The 21,096-nt window shown below is 42.7% G+C and overlaps 1 long non-coding RNA gene across 1 annotated transcript; it reads right to left on the bottom strand.

Annotated features, from left to right (window-relative positions):
- Positions 1-12,608: 12,608 nt before the first annotated feature.
- LOC122457689 lies at positions 12,609-15,586 on the bottom strand. Its single transcript, XR_006277362.1, has 3 exons — positions 15,531-15,586; positions 14,808-14,842; positions 12,609-14,690 (listed from the first exon to the last, which is right to left on the bottom strand). It is a non-coding gene; the product is annotated as an uncharacterized LOC122457689 (long non-coding RNA).
- Between the last annotated feature and the right edge of the window lie 5,510 nt (positions 15,587-21,096).

Raw genomic sequence — 21,096 nt, 5'->3', positions numbered from 1 at the left:
CATGCTTGCCCGTCTCCGCAGGCCGCAAAGATCTTTTAGGGCCTTACCGGAGGACGGCAGTGGGTTGGCTGCCGCGTCCCCCTCTGCACTGAGGGAAGAGCTGCGCCGTTGCCTGCTGGATACTCGTGGCTCACAGGGCAAGGTGCAGCTCGCCTTTCAGCGCTGGGGAGACTTCCATCGTGTCCTCCGGGCCGTGAAGGACCTTTTGGGGAAGGGAGAGGGACCGGGAGGCAGAGTCTCATGGCCTACCGGCGGGCCCGTAAGTTCCACAACTCCCTGATGACTTTCGGAGTTGAACATGGGTTGTTGTGGGGCCTGCTGGAGGCCGTCGATTGCCCTGCCCATGAGGATTCACCCCAGCCCTCCCTATGAAGGATACCATCTTTGCTACGCTGAACACTAGGGCCTGTAGCGTGGGTCTCCACAGGATCCAGGTGCTCTCCTTCCTTTGGGAGTGGGGGTACTCTGTGATCTTCCTTCAGGAGACCCACATGGCTCCAGCCATTGACGAGGTTTACTTTGGGCACTGAGGTGGCTATTCGGCTGGGGTGGCCACGCTGTTCTCCCCTGAGCTATGGCCCAAGGTGCTGGGGATAGCCAGGGTCATGCCGGGTCACCTGTTGCACATCTGGGCCTGTGGGGAGGGGCTGAGATTCAATCTGGTCAAAGTTTACACCCTGAATGCGGGCCCGGAACGAGTGCATTTCTATCAACTGGCATCAGCCTTCCTCACCACTCTGGTTCCTCACGAGTGCCTGGTCCTGGGCGGAAACTTCAACACCACCCTCGAGGACTGGGACCACTCAGGAGTCGAGACATCTCAGGCAGCCATGGGCGTCCTCAGGGAGATCGTGGATCATCACTCACTGGTGGACGTCTGGCACGACCACCACCCGGACGACGATGTTACCCTTACCTATGTCTGGGTGGAGGGGGATTGGTCGCGACACTCCCAGTTGGACCGCATTTATAGTTCACGTTTTCATCTGGCATGAGCCAATGCCTCCGGCATCCCTCCGGCCCCATTCTTGGTCACCACTTGGTGACCATGGCAGCCTCTCTCAGTCTGGAGAGGCTGGGGCCGACCTATTGGCATTTTAATAACAGCTTGCTGGAGGACGTGGGCTTCGTGGCGTCCTTCTGGGAGTTCTGGCTGGCATGGCGGGGGCAGCGGCGTGCCTTTCCCTCGGCGAGGTGGTGGTGGGATGTGGGGAAGGTGCGCGCACAGCTCTTCTGCCGCGACTACACCCGGGGCACCACCCGGCGGAGGGATGCCCTGATAGGGCAGTTGGAGCAGGAGGTTTTAGAGCTAGAGAGGCATCTCACCTCCAGCCCCGAGGATCCACCCCTCCGTGCAGCATACTGGGAGAAGCGGGAGGAGCTCCGGGCCCTGGAAGACCATCGAGACCAGGGCGCTTTTGTTCGATCCCGCATCCATCTCTTTCAGGAGATGGATCACAGCTCCCGCTTCTTCTATGCCCTGGAGAAAAGGAGGGCCAAAAAGCACGTCACCTCCCTCCTGACAGAGGACGGGACCCCCCTCATGGATCCGGAGGAGATGCGTGGAAGGGCCAGGGGCTTCTATGCTAACCTTTTCTCCCCAGATCCGACCGACGCCGATGCCCGCAGGGTGCTCTGGACCGAACTCCTGATGGTCAGCGCGTATGACCGAGACCAGCTGGAGCTGCCTCTCTCTCCCTGGCCGAACTCTCTGAAGCCCTCTGTCACATGCCCACTAAAAAATCTCCGGGCATGGACAGGCTGACCGTGGAATTCTACCGCGTGTTCTGGGACGTCTTCGGCCCGGACCTTGTCATCGTCTGGGCAGAGTCCTTGCAAAGTGGGGTCCTCCTTCTCTCATGCAGGTGAGCTGTGCTCGCCTTATTGCCGAATAAGGGGGACCTCCGCGACTTACGGAATTGGCGTCCCATCTCGTTCCTCAGCACAGACTACAAGGTCGTAGTGAAGGCCATCTTGCTGCGGCTGGGGTCTGTGCTGGCAGACGTGGTCCACCCAGACCAGACCTACACCATCCCGGGCCGGACCATCTTTGACAACTTGTATTTGGTCCGGGACCTCTTGGAGCTGGGGTGTAGGGATGGTCTGTCGTTCGCCCTCCTGTCCCTGGACCAGGAGAAGGCGTTTGACATGGTGGACCACAGATATCTTCTGGGCACCCTGCGGACATTTGGCTTCAGGCCCCAGTTTGTGGGCTTTCTCTAGGTGCTGTATGCCAACGCGGAGTGTCTGGTCAGGCTCAGCTGGACTCTAATTGAGCCGGTCAGCTTCGGGCGGGGAGTACATCAAGGGTGCCCCCTCTCGGGCCAGCTGTATGCTATGGCGATTGAGCCTTTCCTCCATCTCTTCTGCCGGAGGTTGATGGGGTTGGCACTTCGGGAGCCGGAGCTGTGGCTGGTCCTGTCAGTGTACGTTGACTATGTGTTGCTTGTGGTCCAGGACCCAGATGACCTAATGCAAGTGGAGGCTAGCCAGGCTGTTTACTCGGCAGCCTCCTCTGCCTGAGTCAACTGGATCAACAGCTCTGGCCTGGTGGTCAGGAACAGGTGGCAGGCGAGATCCCTCCCACATGCGATTCATGCCATCCGGTGGAGCGCGGGTCCGCTGCTCTATCTTGGCGTTTATCTATCCACCACGCATCCTTCTCCACCAGGATTTGGAGGCCAGGGTGGGTGAGTGACTGCGGAGATGGACAGAACTGTTCCGGTGTCTCTGCCTGCGAGGGAGGGCACTGGAGTTGAACCAATTGGTCCTGTCCATGCTCTGGCACAGACTCAACACCCTGAGCCCGGCCCCGAGGATCCTGGCCAGGCTCCAGAGGATGGCTCTGGAGTTCTTCTGGCCGGGGCTGCATTGGGTCTGTGTGCAGGGGCTCTGAGTCCTCCCCTGGAGGAGGGAGGACAGGTCCTGGTTTGCTTGTGCAGTCAGGTCAATGTCTTCTGCCTCGAGGCCCTGCAGAGGCTCCTTTATGGTGCAGGCAGTCCAGCATGGAGCACCTTGGTGCACGCCTTCCTCCGCCACCTCTGAGGGCTTCGATATGACCAACAGTTGTTTTTTCTCCATCTGAGAGGCCTTGCGCGAGACCTCTCTGAGCTGCTGGTCTTCTACCAGGACCTCCTCCAGACCTGGAAGCTTTTTTCGGTGACCAGGTCATTTGTGGCCACTGAGGGAGCGGACCTCCTCGCGGAGCCCCTGCTACACAACCTCGATCTCCATGTGCAGGTGGCCAAGTCTCCCTCAGTGTGTCGGAGGTTGGTCCTTGCAGAAACCACCAGAGTCGTAGACCTCCTGGACTACAACGGGGGGATTTGGTGGAGCCCCACGTGCTCGGACGACGCATGGGACTTTCCATCCTTCCGACCCCTAGGTGCATACTCCAGGAGGTGAAAGCCACCTTGTTACCCGATTCTCTCGCTTTCTTGCGGCAAGACCTGCGAGAGGGCGTTCCCCGCTCACCCCTAGACCTCCAGACATTTTTCTTGGGCCCCTTTTTCGCAAGCCCCCCTGGCCTCCCTGCAGCCGGTCCGGTTTCAAACCGCGCCCAGAAACCATCTGTACATGCTCGGGCTCCATACATTGCATTTCTTCACCCTCGTGTCCCGCCCTGACACCAAATGGCGGGACTATCTTCCACCTAAAGAGGGTGAGGAGCCCCGGTGGGCCAGCCTTTATTCCACCTTGGTTCCACGGCCTGCCAGGGCTGTTAGTTGGCGGGTCCTTCATGGAGCCTTGAGCACGGGTGTGCACCTGGCGCGGTTCACCCCTACACCTGAGGCCTGCCCCCCTTGCGGCATGAGGAAGAACCTGGCACACGCCTATCTTGTATGCGCCAGGTTGCCGCCCCTATTCCGGCTCCTCCAGAACCTCTTATTAAGGTTCCAGAACCTGGCTGCACTTCTCCCCACACTTATTCCTTTTTGAACGCCCTATCAATGGCCCCACAAAGTCGCGAGACCTCCTCGTCGACCTCCTCGTCAACCTCCTCCTGGCTCTGGCCAAAGTTTCCATCTATAATACCAGAGGAGGATGTTAGACAACGGGGAGCTCTGCGACTGTGGGGCCTATTTCCCTTCCTCCCTAGTGTCATGTTTCCGGGCAGAGTTCCACTGGGCAGCATCCACTGGCTCCCTCGACAGCTTTGAGGAGCAGTGGGTGCTGTCTGGGGTTTTCTGCTCGGTGTCACCATCTGGTATCCTCATTTTGAACCTTTGACCCTCACTCCGGTCCCTGTTTTTCATTAGTTGTCTCTGGTAATCAGTTGGTCCCTGGGTCCAGTGGTCCCTCCCACTAGGCTGGGGGGATCCTTTAGCAGTGGGTGGGCTTGTGCCCGCCCACTTCCCGGGTTTCCAATACGACCCCGCTACAGGAAAGGATATAGTAATCAGATAAAATGGATTGGTAAAGGTTTTAAAGGAGACATTTTAAAGGAGTGGAACCAGATGTGATTCAGGGCTCTAATGACAGGTAGGGTAGGGAGCCAACCCCTCTCCTTTCTTGCCTCGCCTTAATGCTCATTCAAGGCAGGGCTGGTGAGGTCCCAGTAGCAGGTTGCTTCAGGACCAGGATGGGTAAGGGGGAGGGGCTGAGAGAAGCCCAACAGTTATATTGAAATGATTATGGAATTACCTGCAATGTACACTTTTATCACCTGGGTACTCCCCATCATTTAAGAATAAAGTTGTAGCCTAATTAAATCACATCCAGTGTTTCCTGCCCTTCTTCCAGCATAGCTGGACAATGATGATTCATTACAGCTGTAGATACAACCAGAATACAGCTGAACAAACTGTTCCCTATATGAATAACAACAGGAAGTCATGAAGTAGAGGGCTCATAGCATCAGGGTATGGATCCTAGGGGACGGCTCTCTATTAATGGCATGCATCATAGGATAGGTGTTTTCTATTTTAAATATTTATTAGTTCACTCACTCCACATCCTTGCCCACTCTGATTATGGAAGACTAGAAGAAGTATGAAATGCAAAGAAATCCCTGTGCGCTTTTATTTTGAACACATGGGTTCCAAAAACATGGAAGAGTCCTAGATTTTTAGGGTATGCTCCACAGACCATTTAAGTCAATGGAAAGACCTCCATCATCCAGAACCCTCATCCTGAGCTACCACTCATCTCCTAAAATATAAGGGATGTGCATGACAGATAATAAAATTATTTGGAGTATTCAGTGTTTGGTCTAGAATATTCATCCCCAATTTTCTCAGAAAATTCAGTTTGGCTAAAGAAACAGCTAAGCTACCTCAAACATTTCCAGATGGATTCCAGTCAATATGTTTTTATAAACACAAAGTAGTATTTTCTGTTGCAAACTGGCCCCAGACAGAAGGGATTTAATCTTTTGTTGTTTGTTTGTTTCCAGATCACAGTGCAAATATAATATTCACCTGCTTCATTACACATGACTGAGGGAATGGCTATCATTATTGTTGCAGCTGGTTCAATGTAGGATATGGAGTATTCTGAAGTTTTAAAATGTGGCAACATCATTTAGGTGCCCAAATGGGATCTGATCTCTCTTGAAAATCTGCTCCCAGTTCTGAGTGCTGAGCACTTTGGGAAATCTGCATTCTTTGGTGTAGTAAGAGGTACAACAGGGAGCAGCAACCTTTGGCACATGGCCCATCAGGGAAATCTGCTGGAGGGCCGGGACGGTTTGTTTACCTGCAGCGACCGCGGGTTTGGCCGATCGCGGCTTCCACTGGCTGCAGTTCCAGGACAATGGGGGCTGCAGGAAGTGGCGGCCAGCACATCCCTCAACCCACGCCACTTCCCGCAGCCCCCATTGGCTTGGAACGGCAAACCGCAGCTAGTGGGAGCTGTGCAGATGCTACAGGTAAACAAACTGTCCTGGCCCACCAGCGGATTTCCCTGATGGGCTGTGTGCTAAAGGTTGCCTCTCCCTGCAGTACAATATCAACCGGATGGAGAGATGAGATCTGTCAAACAAATACTTTTTCTCTGTATCAGACCAAACTGAATTTCATGTATATGACTATATTTCATTAATCTTAAAGAAAACATTAAAGGATTAAATCTGTAAAAGGACTATATTTGAGAGCCACAAAATCACTCGTAGCAGTTTTTTGGACTACAGACCAGTTTTTCAAAGGCATTTACACACCTAAAGCTGTAGCTAGGCACCTAGTATGCTGTACAAAAGTGCCCCTAAGCTGTTTGGGTGCTTTTGAAAATCCTACCAGAACCCTATGTGCTTCCTTATGTGCCTTACATCTCCCTAATTATAGATACTGCATAGCTGAAGGGAAGTATATTTTACAAGGGAGTAATTCTAATTACATAATAGTTATGTGTTTCAGTGAACGGATTTTAGATGTTTTTCTTCCTCAGAAAAATTGCATACCATTCTCTATTATTGATAAGGAAAATAGGATTTACATCAAAGGGAAATGTAGTTATTTTCCTAATACCAGGAACATTTTATTTAGGGTATTAGGTGAATGTCTAGTTGATGACAAGAAAATGTGTTTAATGGGTACTATTGGCGTTCCTACTCAACAAGAATAGATTATCTGTAATGTTTTCTTTACAAGTTAACTGTTACTAGTCACAGTTCACTGCCTGGTTGATCCAAAGAATGAATCCATCTTCCATAGAGCTAGAAAACCTGCAATTCATACATCTGATCACATTTCACTAAGTGATGGCCCTTTTGCCACTCAGATGACAACTTGTGGCTTATGCAAACATTGTCCTGTGCCATCAAAGCCTCTTTTCACATTTCTGCTGAATGGCCCCTAGGTAATTGATTCCCATTCTGTTGCAATGACATATAACAAGGACATGAAACTAAATCCTGAAAAACGCAGAGTGGGGCTGTCAATACATTTTCTGGCTAGCGGTTATCAAGTACGTGTCAATCAATAGTTCCATTTTTTTTTATTTGAACTCATATGATGAGCACAATAAAAACCCCTGTACCAAGGAGACTGTACTTACAAAAAGAGGGCTGTGATTTAGAGTTACTTTCCTTCCAGACTAGGCCCTAATAACAAAACAGTTTAATTCACAAAGTTGTTCAGTATATTTGTGTGACACCGTATGTCAGTCAATATAGAAACAGCTGAATAAATATTTCAGTCTATCTAGAAAAGACACATGAAGGAGTTGCTCTTTTGTCTTGAGGCTTACATTTTCTTATGAATTATGTTTGACCATGAAAAATAAAATACAAGTATGTTTTATTAGCATGTCCATTCAGCTGAGTTTCAGTACAAATGATATGATACTTCCCCACACTTTTTCTAGGACAATTAAGTAATTACAGAATTTTAAATAAGTGTAGTGGGCTATTTGTTAAATATCCAGTGATTAAAACTCTGTGTTTACATACAAATACAATTGATTTATGCCATGTTTTTCTTCAAATGCACTGCAACTTTCTTCTTCAAATGTTAAAATAATTATTTACTCATATCTAAACTGTGGCCCAATTATCTTTTTTTAAATTATTTTTTAAAGTAATTGGCTAATTATAACAGAAATGTACCTCAGGATTAAGTCTTAGATATAACAATTAAACTAGGCTCTGATTCAGCTAGTCACTTAAGTACAATTCTTACTTTAAGTGCATGAATAATTCCATACAACTCAAGGGGACAGCTCATGTGTTTAAAGTCAAGCATCTGCTTAATTTCTTTGCTAAATCGGGGCCCTGAAGCATTCACTGCTGAATTTTTGTATTTCTCTAAAAGCATATCAAAAAGCAATACCATAATTACAAAAAATATGTATTGGTTAAAGCCACATTATGAGGGAAGTGTGTTTAACTTCTGTACAACAGATCTAAATTCAGATGACCAAGTTTCCTGGTTAAACAAAGGCTGAGTTCACTATACTTGGGGAAGAGAGTATTTTGTGTGGTTTTGGTGTGTGTCCCTGAGGTCAATACATGGAGCATTATTAATAAACTCTGGAGGGAGCTTTCTTACCACAAGAATGGTGAGAGGTGCAGAATTCCAGCCAAGTGCCATGGCACTGGAAAGATGACCTCATAAGTTCTCCTGAGAAGCTGATGCTAAGCATCTTTTGAACCCTGAATTCATTTCAGAGCAGATTCCTACATGCTGATACTCACTGGGTAACAGAAGGACAGTGAGGCTTCCTGGAAAGATTTTTGAGAAGGTCCTATGCTAATACTTTCTTTCCCACTCTGCATTACTACCCAAGGTAAAGCAGGGTGAGCTGCAGCGTATCCTTTTATCTCTTAGGATTTCCATAGAATATGTTCAGGGTTCCTGTAATTGTGTGTTAATTACAAGACACCTCTTAAAAACCAGCTTCTAAAGTTGTGCCTTCTGATATTATTTTGCATCTGCAATTCATAGTAGATTAAAGTAATAGAATGTAGACTACATGATCTGCCTTCAGGAAAATCCTGTGTTAACAAACTAAGTAGGCTTGTCATGTTCCTTATGTGGTAGCTCAGTGTTTGCATTTGAGATGTATCATGATCTAACATTTTATGCTATTGCTCGTATCTGTTAAATAAATAATTGCTATAACAGATTAGCCCCAGTATGGCTTGGTCTACACCTTAAATTTAGGTAGACCTAGCTATGTTGCTCAAGGGGTGAAAAATTCACCCCTCTGACAGACATAGTTAAATTGACCTAAACACTGGAAGAATTCTTCCCTTAACTTTACTACCACTTTTTAAGGGGGCAGATTTACAACAGTGATGGGGAAAAAAACCCTTTCATTACTGTAGCAAGTGTCTGCACTACAACTGTGCTGTTGTAATACTTGTAATGTAGATATACCCTAAGGTACTGAAGGAAATAATGGCTCAAAGCAACTCCTCAGATTATAGTGGGAGTTATATTATTAATCCTCAGATTATATTGGGGGTTAGGTCTCAGTCCTATGTACCTATTAAGCAGGAAAATTGAAAAGATTGTTTATTCTTCTAATAACTATGTTAAATTCAATCAAAGCTTTGAAAAAAATGTTCTGTGAAGTAAAGCACTGAAAAAATGACAAATAAAATATTTAATGCCAATTCTTTGTCAGTAATTTATTAGTTGAAATAATATCCTGTGAAAATGGGAGTCTGAGACAGTAAGTTATTTGTGTGTGTGTGTGTGTTGTATTGCATTTAGCTTGATGTCAGACATACAAGCCCTGGATTTAACATGCCTTAGCCTGAAAAGCTGATCTTAGATAAATCTTGAAATCATGCTTGACTCTGAAGCTTCTTTTTCCTCTCACATCTCCCTTGTCTGTAAATCTACTTATCATCATTGGAACATTGCAAGGGCTCATTTTTGATCCACTCTTATTGAAATCCTTATCCATATCTTCATCAGCTTTACTTCTGCAATTACATCTTATATGGTTTTCCTCAATCCCTACTATGCAATCTTCAAGGGGTCTAAAATGCTGGTGCTAGACTACAGTCTCTCTCCAAAAAGGTGAGTGGGCCACTCCTTTCCTATCATCCATCATCTTCAGTTTCTTATCCCTCTCAACTCAATTCAGATTTGATTATCTCCTGTTTTTTCCCTCTAACTGCTCCCTGGATTTGCTCCATTGCACTTGTCTGACCTAATATTCCCCTACTGTCTTGCCCATTTATCAAATGTACCTCTCTGGATCTGCACCTTCTTATGGCAATCCTACAGTTGGTGTTCCCATATTCCCCCCCCATATGCAAAGCTTTTTAAAAGTTGGTTATTTTTTGCTTGGGTTAATTCTTTTCTGTAACATGTGTATGCTTTTTAATACTTTCTGGTTTAGGTCGCTACTATTATTATTTTATTAGTATTATGTGTATTACTGTAGTGGCTAAGTGCCCTAGTCATGGACGAGGACCCCATTGTGCTAGGAGCTGTACAAAAACATAGAACAAAAAGATGATCCTTGCCCCAGAGAGCCTACAATCTAAGTATAAGACTAGAGACCACAGATGAATACAAGCAGGTTGATGGGGGAGTACAAGGAAACAATGGGACAATATTAGTCAGCATGATAGGTTGTGGAAAACATCAGAGGAAAAGTCCAAACACTTCCAGTAAGACTTTTCTCAAAGTTTACCCACCCTACCTGAAACACAAAATACTCGATATTTTACAGGAAAGTTATCTTAAGCTTTTCTATTGGGCTTTATTTTTATTGGAGGATTCATTTGAGCACATTCCATTGTTCAAATCTTTGCTCAAAATAGTAAATACTGTTAAAGATATTTTCCCAGTCCTTTTTGGTTTTGGCAGTTAAGTGATGTAGTGTATTCTTAACAGCCAAATATCTATCACAGTAGGCAGCCCAAATTTATAGGAATTTGTGCTGGGGAGATGTGTGGGGAGTGAAGCCAGAGAGCAGTTTTATTTCTCCAGACTGTAACCACTTCATAGATCTGAAGAAGGGTTCTGTGTAACCTTGAAAGCTTTTCTCTCTCACCAACAGAAGTTGGTCCAATAAAAGATATTACCTTAGCTATACTTTATCTCCAATATCCTGGAACTGACACAGCTACACCAACACTGCATGCCATTTCATAGAAGCTATTTCAGCCTTCTTTGACAGAGTTACAAGTCTAGTGGATAGGGGGAAAGCAGTAGGCATGTTGTAGCTTGATTTTAGTAAGGCTTTTAACACAGTCACAGATGACATTCACAGAAGCAAACTAGGAAATGTGGTCTAGTCAAGATTACGATAAAGTGGGTGCACAACTGGTTGAAAGACCATACTCAAAGAGTAGTTATCAAGGGTTTGCTGTCAAACTGGAAGGGCATATCTAGTGGAGTCCCACAGGAATCGGTACTGGGCCTGGTTTCATTAATGACTTGGATAATGTAATGGAGCATATGCTTATAAAATGTGCCAATGATACCAAGCTGGGAGGGATTGCAAGCACTTTGGAGGACAGGATTAGAATTCAAAAGGACTTTACAAATTGAAGAATTGGTCTGAATTCAAAAAGATGAAATTCAATAAAGACAAGTGAAAAGTACTTCACTTAGGAAGGAAATATCAAATGCACAATTATAAAATGGGAACTAACCAGCTAGCTGAAAATGATCTGGGGGTTATAGTGGATCACAAATTGAATACGAGTCAATAATGTGATGTAGATGCAAAAAAGGCTAATATTCTGGGGTGTGTTAACAGGAGAGTTGTATGTAAGACTTAGGAAGTAATTATTCCACTCTATTCAGAACTGGTAAGCCCTCAGCTGGAGTACTGTGTCCAGTTCTGGGCATCACAACATTGGAAAAGGTGTGGACAAATTGGAAAGAGTCCAGAGGAGAGCAACAAAAATGATAAAAGGTTTAAAAAACCTGACCTAGGAGGAAAGGTTAAAAAAACTGAGTATGTTTAGTCCTGAGAAAAGAGGACTGGGGGAAGGGATCTGATAACGGTCTGCAACTATGTTAAGGGCTGTTCTAAATAGGACTGATCAATTGTTCTCCATGTCCACTGGAGATAGGGCAAGAAGTAAAGGGCTTAATCTGCAGCAAGGGAGATTTATATTATATAATAGGAAAAACTAACAATAAGGTTATTAAGCCCTGGAACAGGCTTCCAAGGGAGGCTATAAAATCCCCATCATTGAAAATTTTTAAGAACAGGTTGGACAAACACATGTCAGAGAATGTCTAGGTTTTCTTGGTGTTGTCTAAGTACAGGGTTTCTGGACTTCTTGACTTCTCAAGGTTCCTTCCAGGCCTACATTTCTATAATTTGAGCCCTCTCCACCAGCTTATTCTATGGGTAGGAATCCACTAGCTTCTGTTCTACCCACAAAACCATCTGAGCCATGAGGTAAAGCAAACCTCCATGGTCTACTATTGTGTGTCAAGTAGAAGGTACAAAACCCCTTCTTGAGATCTTACACCACACTCTTCTGTAGCAAACTATAGTGATCCTGCTCTGTCAGGGTGATCTCTTTCCAGGGTCACAAGGGGGAAGGGCATTTGTCCTAAACAAAGCAAAAAAGGGTAATACCATTAAATCAATCCCTGCTTACCACCAATTTATTAAAATTTGCTTATTTGTGAAGATTTCAGAATATCTCTGTTTTCTAGCATCCATTTTTCATTATCAGTGGAAGTTTGATAGGAAGACAAAGGTGACAGTGCAATTCATACACACACACACACACCATGTTTAAGCTCTATCTTCAAAATTAATCTCTTTCAATCCTTGAGTTTGATATCTCCCTACATTTCATTCACTGCTGACGAGTAAACTTTTATTTCTCCCCTAATTGACATTTTTCTTATTTCTTCTTTATATTCTTTAGATAGCGAACTCTTCAAAGTCAGGGACTGTGTCTACTTCCATGTTTATACAGCAGTTCACACAAAACAGCTGCTGATTGTTACTGGAACCAATGACTACAAACGTATTATAAATAATAATGTTATTAAATAATAATAACTGTAATAATAATACCATTATTGTAGCTGCCATTCCTTTTATTATTTATCATATTGTTTCAGGTGTCACTACATTTTCTTCTCTACTTTTTCAACAGAAAAGCAATTCCATTATAAATTGATTAAAGTAACCATTCAGGAAAAAAAAAGTTAAAGCATTCTCTTTCTGTACCAAAATTGCAGCCTTAAATATTATCAGTTTTATTGTTCTTAATAATCTGTTAAACCCCTACCTGTTTTTTCTTGTTTAATTTATATAAATGCTGAAGACTTTTGTTAAAATAAAACAAAGATGTTCAAAAAGGTAAAAACAAAGAAAAATCCATATCCAGTTATTCTGCAGTTAAGTGTTATTCTGTATTTTAAATGTCTGTGCACATTTGCTTATGTTAGAACAAATTGATTAAATATGTTCTTTATATTTGGATTGTTTTCCTAGTGACAATACAAAGGAACACAGTAATAAAGAATCTTTATCTAATCAAACAACTCCCATTATGAGAAAGGTCTCCACATCAAAAGAACTGAAGAAGTTATTGTTATATTTTAGTCTCCTGCACAGTTAAACCAGCAGAGATCTGCTTTTATCTTGCTGGAAACCCTTGGAATAATTCTGGTCCAGACATAGTGTTTAATACCAGTGTTATATGGCCATATTTCTGCAATATGCTTTGATAATTGGTAAGCATCTGATTCTAGTTCACATGTATTTCCATGAAGCTCATTTCCATTAAATCTGTAGGTGGTCAAATACAACAAGCCTTTCCATTGTCAAAGCACAGCAGAACTCTGAAATATTTTGCTGTAGTTTATATGTTTTGAGTGAACATCTTTCCAAACTGTTGAGTTGGCAATGGATTGATTAATACCATTAGAAATAGCCTACAAGGCAGTTTACAAGACAGGCAAGACTTCAAAATAGTGAAAGACTGGAGAAATAAACATTAACTAAGATGATATATACTCTTTTCAACCAAAAAACCACTGTGCCCTAGAGGGAAAAAAGGACTATTGCACAGACTTGGTAATGAGCATACTATTCATAGTGCTTAAAAGAATCCACATCCCTGAGTCTACACTCTTAGCCTCACAGGTTTTAATGAATTCTGATCCCGATTGGATAAGAAAATAAATGCCTTATTAATGCCATGTTTTAGACAATAAGGATATATTATTTAGTGTGATTTTACTTGCAGCTCTTTGTTATACGTTGTAAGTGGATCTGCCACTGATGGAGAAGAAATGGTAAAGATAAGGATGGCTTATACCTGAAATGGAGAAGTGAAGCTTGATCTTGCAGATCTTTACTCACATAAAGGCTCCCATTTAGACCAGTGAGACTATTCGGATAAGTAGTGACTATTTGCCTGAGTTGTAGAATCTGACCTTAACTGAGTACAGAAGTGTAAAAAGTGCTATTGTACGACAATGTGAAGACTCAAAACAGAGAATCACATTGCTAAAAAATGTGCCATAAAAAGTTAGGACTGTTGCTGTAAAAAAAAAAAAAATCTAAACTAAATCTAAAAAAAAAATTTAAACAGACACATACTTAAGTGTCCAGGTACTTATCCAAACTTTTGACCACCACCAAAACAGAAAACAAACAAACATAACCTCAAAGCCAAGATAGAATGTATGTTTTGCATTTACATACATTCTATGTAAATGCAAAACACAAGTAAATGTTTGGATAATGATATGAGCTTTATTTCCACAATTTGAACTTCTGGAACCTGTAATATCGAGTTGAAATGCTCACAAATAAGATTTCTGTTAATTCTCATTTCTATTTGGGAATGAAAAACAGTGAGAACAACCTTCCTTGTGATATTTTGGCACTTCTAATAATAGATCTGCCTAAAACTGGAAAACTACTAAAGAAAGAGACAAATTTGAACTTCATAAAATTTTGATTTAAGTTTTGGGTGAAGGTTTAGGTCAACTCCTATTTTATCCAGACTAGTTCACCTGCCATCTGTTGTCATTATCGACAGACAGTTTGTGGCTGAAATGGTCAATATAGTAATCTTCCTTGTTCTGTTACATTTCAGTACTTGTGCTTCATGGTTTCATTAGATTTTAGGATTGACAGCCATTGCTTTATCCTTTGGGGGCTTCAAGGAAATAGCTCAAGAAAAATTCTGAAAGGGTCATTTCCATAGTTTCCCCTATGGTCATGTTGCACTGCCCTCCATGATAAAGTCTCAGAAACTAATCCCAGCCTCCCTAACAGGATTTTTCCTTTGTCTTTGGCTGTGACAAGATGGAACAGTAATAGACTGGTTAGAGTATTTTTGAAGGGCTTTCGGATTTGTTCACTTGTTGGGATTTTCCAGAAAAGTAGAATGAGAGAAAGAGAGAGAGTCCGACCTTTTGCAGTGGCTGTAGATACTGTAGCAGGCTACCTAGACAAGATAAAGTATGAAGATTTAGTGAATGGACATTTCAAGCAATTTTCAAGCTGAGTATTCTATAATCTGTTTAAATAACACACAATAAATGACATAAGATTCCAGTGATTACACAGCATTGTCTATATTCTCTTATGACAGTGATGAAACAGAGGACTCTTTATTTTATGTGGAACATATCTTATTTGCTGATGTGATTCCACAAAGTATATTTTAAGATTAAAGGCATCTTATCGGTAGGTACTTTGGAAAGTACAGAATAGCCTATTGACAGATTTCATTTCAGTTCCTATACAACATCACACATTGTACTAACTATATACTAAGCACAAAAGGGACTTAGAAGCTTAGCTGCCACTTTAGGCCCCTACGTCCAACATTTAGGCACCACTGGTATTCACAAAACCCCTACTCAGCTGCCAGCGAACCCAGGAAGTACCTACATTTCCACTGTTAAAGTCCCTGAGTCATGTACATTTTAGCTGCTGAACATGTGTAAAGCTGCCTAAATCCTGACACTTCTGAGCAGATTAGAGACTCAACATCAGCAGGATCCTCAGACTAGGCACTCCACCACCTATCTTTCCTGCTGAAGCTGCTCCACTGTATATAAATAGTTAAATAGTCATTGGACTAGAGAGAGAGAGAGAGAATGACTGTACATTATTGGTTTGGCATTCACCTGAGAGATGGGAGATCAAACTTCACATCACTTCTCCACATCAGACGGGGGAAATTGAACTTGGGTTTCCCACATCCAAAGGGAGTGTCCTAACCACTGGACAAAAGGTTATAAGGCAGTCAGCCTAATAAGATTTCTCAGATATCTGATAATAATCAGATAATAATCTCAGATAATAATCAAGGTGATGGTTTCTTTGCTGCCTGCCTGGAAGGCTCTTGTCAGTTTTACTTTCTTCCTGTTTCACCTTCCAGGCAGACAGCTGGTATGCCAAAAAAATTCTTTTCAGATCTCCCAAAATGGAAATTCTCTGGAAATACCTTCCCCCAATCAATCAATCAATTTACTTTTCCCACCTGATTCAGGATGATGATTCCCCCCCACCCCCGCTCATAAATGTGAACATTTTCATGGAAATACTTCCATGTTCTGGCCATCTCTAATAATCAAAAGCCACACTGAAGGCCATACTAAATCAAAAGTTATATATGTTGGGGGTGGGAGAGGATTGCCCTTGTATTAAGGCTTTAATTCATTGCCTTAGAGACATCACTGAAATCATCACTAGCTATTCAAAGAATAAACCAAATAGAATTTTTTGCACCTGTGAATAAATATTCCCATAGATATGGCTCTCTTGCATTAGAAATATTACTAAAGATACCAGGAGTCAATAGGCAGTTTGGGAGTAAATACATGTGATTCAAATATGTTTTAAACTTTTATTTTTATGGAAAGGGAGGGAAAGAGGCCATTGTGGCTGGAAGACCTCCAGAAAAAATTGCTGTCACTCAGTCTCATTTCAGATCAGATTTCTCTGCATCTGAGGGAGCTAATGATTGTCTCAATTTTTTTTGTTAAAAGATAGCATTAATTAACTTTTAGCATAACAGCTGTAATAGTCTTCTTTCCTCTTTTGGGATCTTACAAACAATATTTTAATTTTCACCAAAACCTTTGCTGGTCACCTTTAACCCTAATTTATTCTACTCAGAGTGAAACCTGAAACCTGGTTATATCTTCTAAGCATTCCAATATGAGAAGTAATTTGCACCTACCAAATCACTCATGTTCTTCTGATACACCATTGATTTGTTCTGCCCAATATCCAGAAAAGATGTAGTAAAGTGAACAATGAATAATGAAAAAGGAATAGCTATTAAGATAAAAAAAGCTTTTTAAACAATAACTTGGAGTTTTGTCTGTGAATCAGGTGCTTGTGAAGTGTGCTCATTGACAGCTGTGAACATGGAAGTCCGCCCTTTAACTTTTTTTATACTACTCCACCACTGTGTTTCTATTCTGACCTGCTGAGACCATTTCCAGGAGTACCATGTACATTTGTCTTCACTATTCATACTCATTCACCTTTTGTTCTCTCTCCAGTGAGTTTGATTAACAAGGATGGCTATTAATGCTAGTTGTAGTGGTTGTTCATATGATGTCACAGTCCACAAGGAACTAGAATGGGATAATGAAACTCATTCTACACAGATAACCATAAAATCATCATATGTCAGCAAGTACAAGTCAGCGCCTGCCTGGGCAGGAGAAAAATCAGCAAGTCTTTATTTTTTCACATTCCTCATAATTCATTTTATGTAATAAGTTTTCACTTTGTGACTTATGAGCACCACTCACTGAATATGCTAAACTGTCAAATCTTTATCTCTGACATGTCCTTATCCTTTACACTACAGTTATTCTAACCAAAGCATTTTTGGTTGATGTCAGACAGCTAAATGGACTTGCTCATTTGTTTGGTTACAGATAAAGGTTTAAAAAAAACATTTTCATACCAGGACAAAAATTATCCTTCACTAATGATTGAACAAGAGGACAATTATTCATTTTTTCTGTTTTTATGAATAAAGAAACAGTTCAAATTTTCCTTATTTAACCAACTTGATCACATGGACTAACAATTCAGGTCAGTTCATCAGCCTCTGTTGAGTTTAGAGGTAAAGCGAAAGGAGGGGATGGGAAAATAGTTGGAGAGACTTACAACAAAGGACTTCATTTTAAATCAGCTGAGGATTGGGAACAAGGATCCCTACAGCATCCTTCACCATTAATTTGTGCTTTGAACTACTGAGATGAGAAGTATTTACCCAATGAACATTGGTGTAAAGATGTATAATAAATAAAATATAGTATCGTATTCTGGATATAAAACTGTGTAGGCCTGTTGACTAAATTAAATCTGTGTAGGCCTGTGGATTAGAATACAGGCTAGTGAATGTATTCATAAGATCATGATGAATGAGAAATTTCTTACCTAATCATTTTCTTTCTATTAGCAGTTTCTCTCTAAATTCATTACCCATGGAATTCGGAGACGATCCAATGTTGTTGCTGGAGTCTTCAGGACTGAGCTCTGCCTTTCAGCTCAGACTACCAGAAGAGTTCTTCCAGCTGTAGAAACACCACAGTAACTAATTATTAACCTTAAGACAATATATGTGTCAGTCTCCCTTCAGAGAAAACGTTTAATTTATATTCTTGTTATTTACAAGACTTCCAGGGTGGGTTGAATTTGGAGAGAAGCTGCTAACAAACAAAATTGTCAGGCAAGATTTTTTTCATTCTGTTGCACAGCTTCTCTCCTCATTCATTACTCATAGGAAGTAGCAAGCAGTGAATACCAGCAGTAGGGAGGGAAAGGTTAAGCAGACTTTAATTATAATGATAGAATAATAGGCAGGAATGGAAGTTCCCCCATATAAAGCAAAAGCTTTATAAACTAAGGCATTATGTGGCAACAAATTCAGAATCACCATCCTACCAAAGAATGCCTTTGCAGAGGAATGGAAAATTATTTTGCAAATGTTCCCCAAGTGTGGATCATACTCTTTTCCCTCAGTGCCTCTAGGGAATAGTTCCTCAGCTGCCTAGCATGCCAATTGTTGCAGGATTATTACATCTTGCCTGCAGCACCCTTGAGACCTTAAGGCCTTGTCATTTTGGACAGAATGAAAGGAATAGTGTACAACTGGCGTATTTATTTCATATGCTTGAGATACATTTTTAGAGCTCTATGAATGCCTGTTTATGCCACAACACTGCAAAGATTAGAACAAAATGATGAAAGAACTATTTCCCTGAAAGTGTGGAAGAAGAACTTGGACAGACAGGTTTATGGAGCTATAAAAATAACCGTTTCCGCATGACAATGGCAGCATGTTCTTGTATGGGCCTGGGAATTAATTTCAAACCTTGCCATGTTGGAGGTAACAGCAACTAGAAAGGCCTGCCACAGGTTTGTCCAATTTGTCAGTGTGGTTAAGCTTGGCACTTGATACTCAAATGGAAGAACCAATATGCCTGGCTATGATATGTTTCCCACATTTCTATGGTAGTTGGTTGTAGGGCTCCAATCCAACCACCTGGAGACTCTAGAGTAGCTGAGATCACCAGAATGTTGGGAGTGTTATTGTATTTGTATCACAATAGCATCTAGCAGTCAGGGCCCCATTATACTGGGCATGCATAAAGAGAGACCCCTTCCCCAAAACATTTTCTGTTTTCTCTCACACCAGAAACATAAATCTGAAGAAATCAATAAATGAAATATCCTGGTTGAGTTCTGCCTGGGTACCAAACTGTATCAAAGGTTAACGAAGAATCCATGCTGAACTAAACTTCTCTTCCAGTGCTCAGGCTGTTAACTCTATGCATTCCTGGTCTGAATGAAGGAGTCCCTGCTTCAAGAGGGCTCTCTAGCAAGTCCAAAGTGCCTTCTGAGCTGGTGGAAGACTAGGAAAAGGACATTAACACTCCCTTTTCCTCTTTTCTGTATCTTTTTTGTGAACTGTCTTGAAAGGCAACAGATTCTTCTCTACCCGGGACATTTTTTCCATTGCCTAGAGGATCTTTGACCTCTGGTTATGTTACTCTCTTGTTTTGAAAGGGATAAGAACATTCATGCTTCAGTCATAAGCCAACTCCTAATGGGAAATAGAAGGGGATTTCCTCTGCAAGTATCATAATTGTCACTATGTGGTTTCTTGCGCTTTCCACTTGTGCAGCTGTTTCTGGCCACTTTCACAGACAGGATACTGGTCCCTATAGACCACAGATTTTAAGTGGGGGGCCTACAGCCCACTGGGGGGCTGCCATCCATTTCAGGGGGTCTGCCAAGCAGTTCCCCATGGAGCTGAAGCCTCCAGCCCTGCAGGGAATAAACCTGGAGCCCCACATCCTGTAGGCCAAAACCCTTGAGCTCCTCCTCCATCCCTGCAGGGCAGAAGTCTCTGCTGCAGCTGAAGCCCAGAGTCCTCTCCCAAGGCTCTAGAGCTTTTATACCCTGTTGGGGAGGGGCTCTGAAAGAAAAAGGTTGAGAACCCCGCTATAGACCACTGATCTGATTCCATATGGTCATGTTTGTGGGGTTTGCCTCTTTTTTAAGGCACCTGACAGGTGTCAAAGTGAATTGAAATGACGTGTACTGTGTTATTTTAGAAATTTGTCTTCCAAGTACGCTTGCTTCCATAATGAGTACACAAGGGTCTAGATTGAAAGCTGGTTTCATGATGCAGGGCTTCGTCCCACCTTCCAAACACTCACTGGCATGTCCAGTCTCCTATCAGAAGGTTTATCTTCTTAAAACGGGCAAACAAACAAAGAGAAACAGTCTTTTAACTCATTCCTTTTCCCTCAGTCTTTTGGGCCACTCTTCTCAAGGGTCTCAGGTGCTTCTACTCCTGGTAGCTTTCCACTTCCAGTCAGCTCTGTGCCCTTCTTGGAGCAGTAACCACAGGTCTGCTTCCCTGGCCACCTGGCCCCTTACTCTACCAGAAAACTTAGCACCATTCTACCATTGCTATCCTTCTCTAGGCACACCATATCCCAATCACTCCCTTTCCCTTCCCCTTCCCATTTGTTCTCTTGCAGCCCTTTAGAAGCCTGGGGATAGCCCAGAACTCTTTAATTGGCTGGATTGGGCTCACCTGCCCTGACACAGGGGAGTTGAGCCCAGTTCTACTCACAGAGACCAGATAGCCTGTGCTATACTTCCCCAGTATTCAGTGATACAAAAACATGTTTTTCTCTGTTCTTTTTACAAAAGCATTATTTATAACACTTCAGAACCCCCAAATTTCCCCAGACCAATCAAACCATTCCCCTTAGTCTTTTAACATATTACAAATGCCCTATACAACTTTTCACATAAAATCTGCTAGGTATCAGAGTGTTCTCCCAGTCCCAGGGACCCTAGCACAAACTAGCACAGTCCCTAAAGCACAAACTTATGGTCCCAGTTGCCCTGAGTCTTATGTATTGGGGTCAAGGTCATATCCCTAGCCTCACTGGATATAAGCAATACACAGTCTTATCTTCACTACCTGGACTTCAAGATCCCTGCATGCATAGGCCTGTCCATCTGTGTGTGCAGAGTTTATATCTCAGTCTTGAGGTCATGGATAAGGCTATGTTTTAGTCACAGGTATTTTTAGTAAAAGTTATGGACAGGTCATAGGCAGTAAAGAAAAATTCACGGCATGTGACCTCTCCAGGACTTATACTATACACTCCTGACTAAATCTTGGGTGGTCTGGGGTAGGCG

This window comes from Dermochelys coriacea, chromosome 1 (assembly GCF_009764565.3).
Source record: "Dermochelys coriacea isolate rDerCor1 chromosome 1, rDerCor1.pri.v4, whole genome shotgun sequence".
NCBI lineage: Eukaryota > Metazoa > Chordata > Testudines > Dermochelyidae > Dermochelys > Dermochelys coriacea.
Note: the sequence above shows the minus strand (reverse complement) of the source record. Positions and strands in the feature narration are given on the sequence as shown.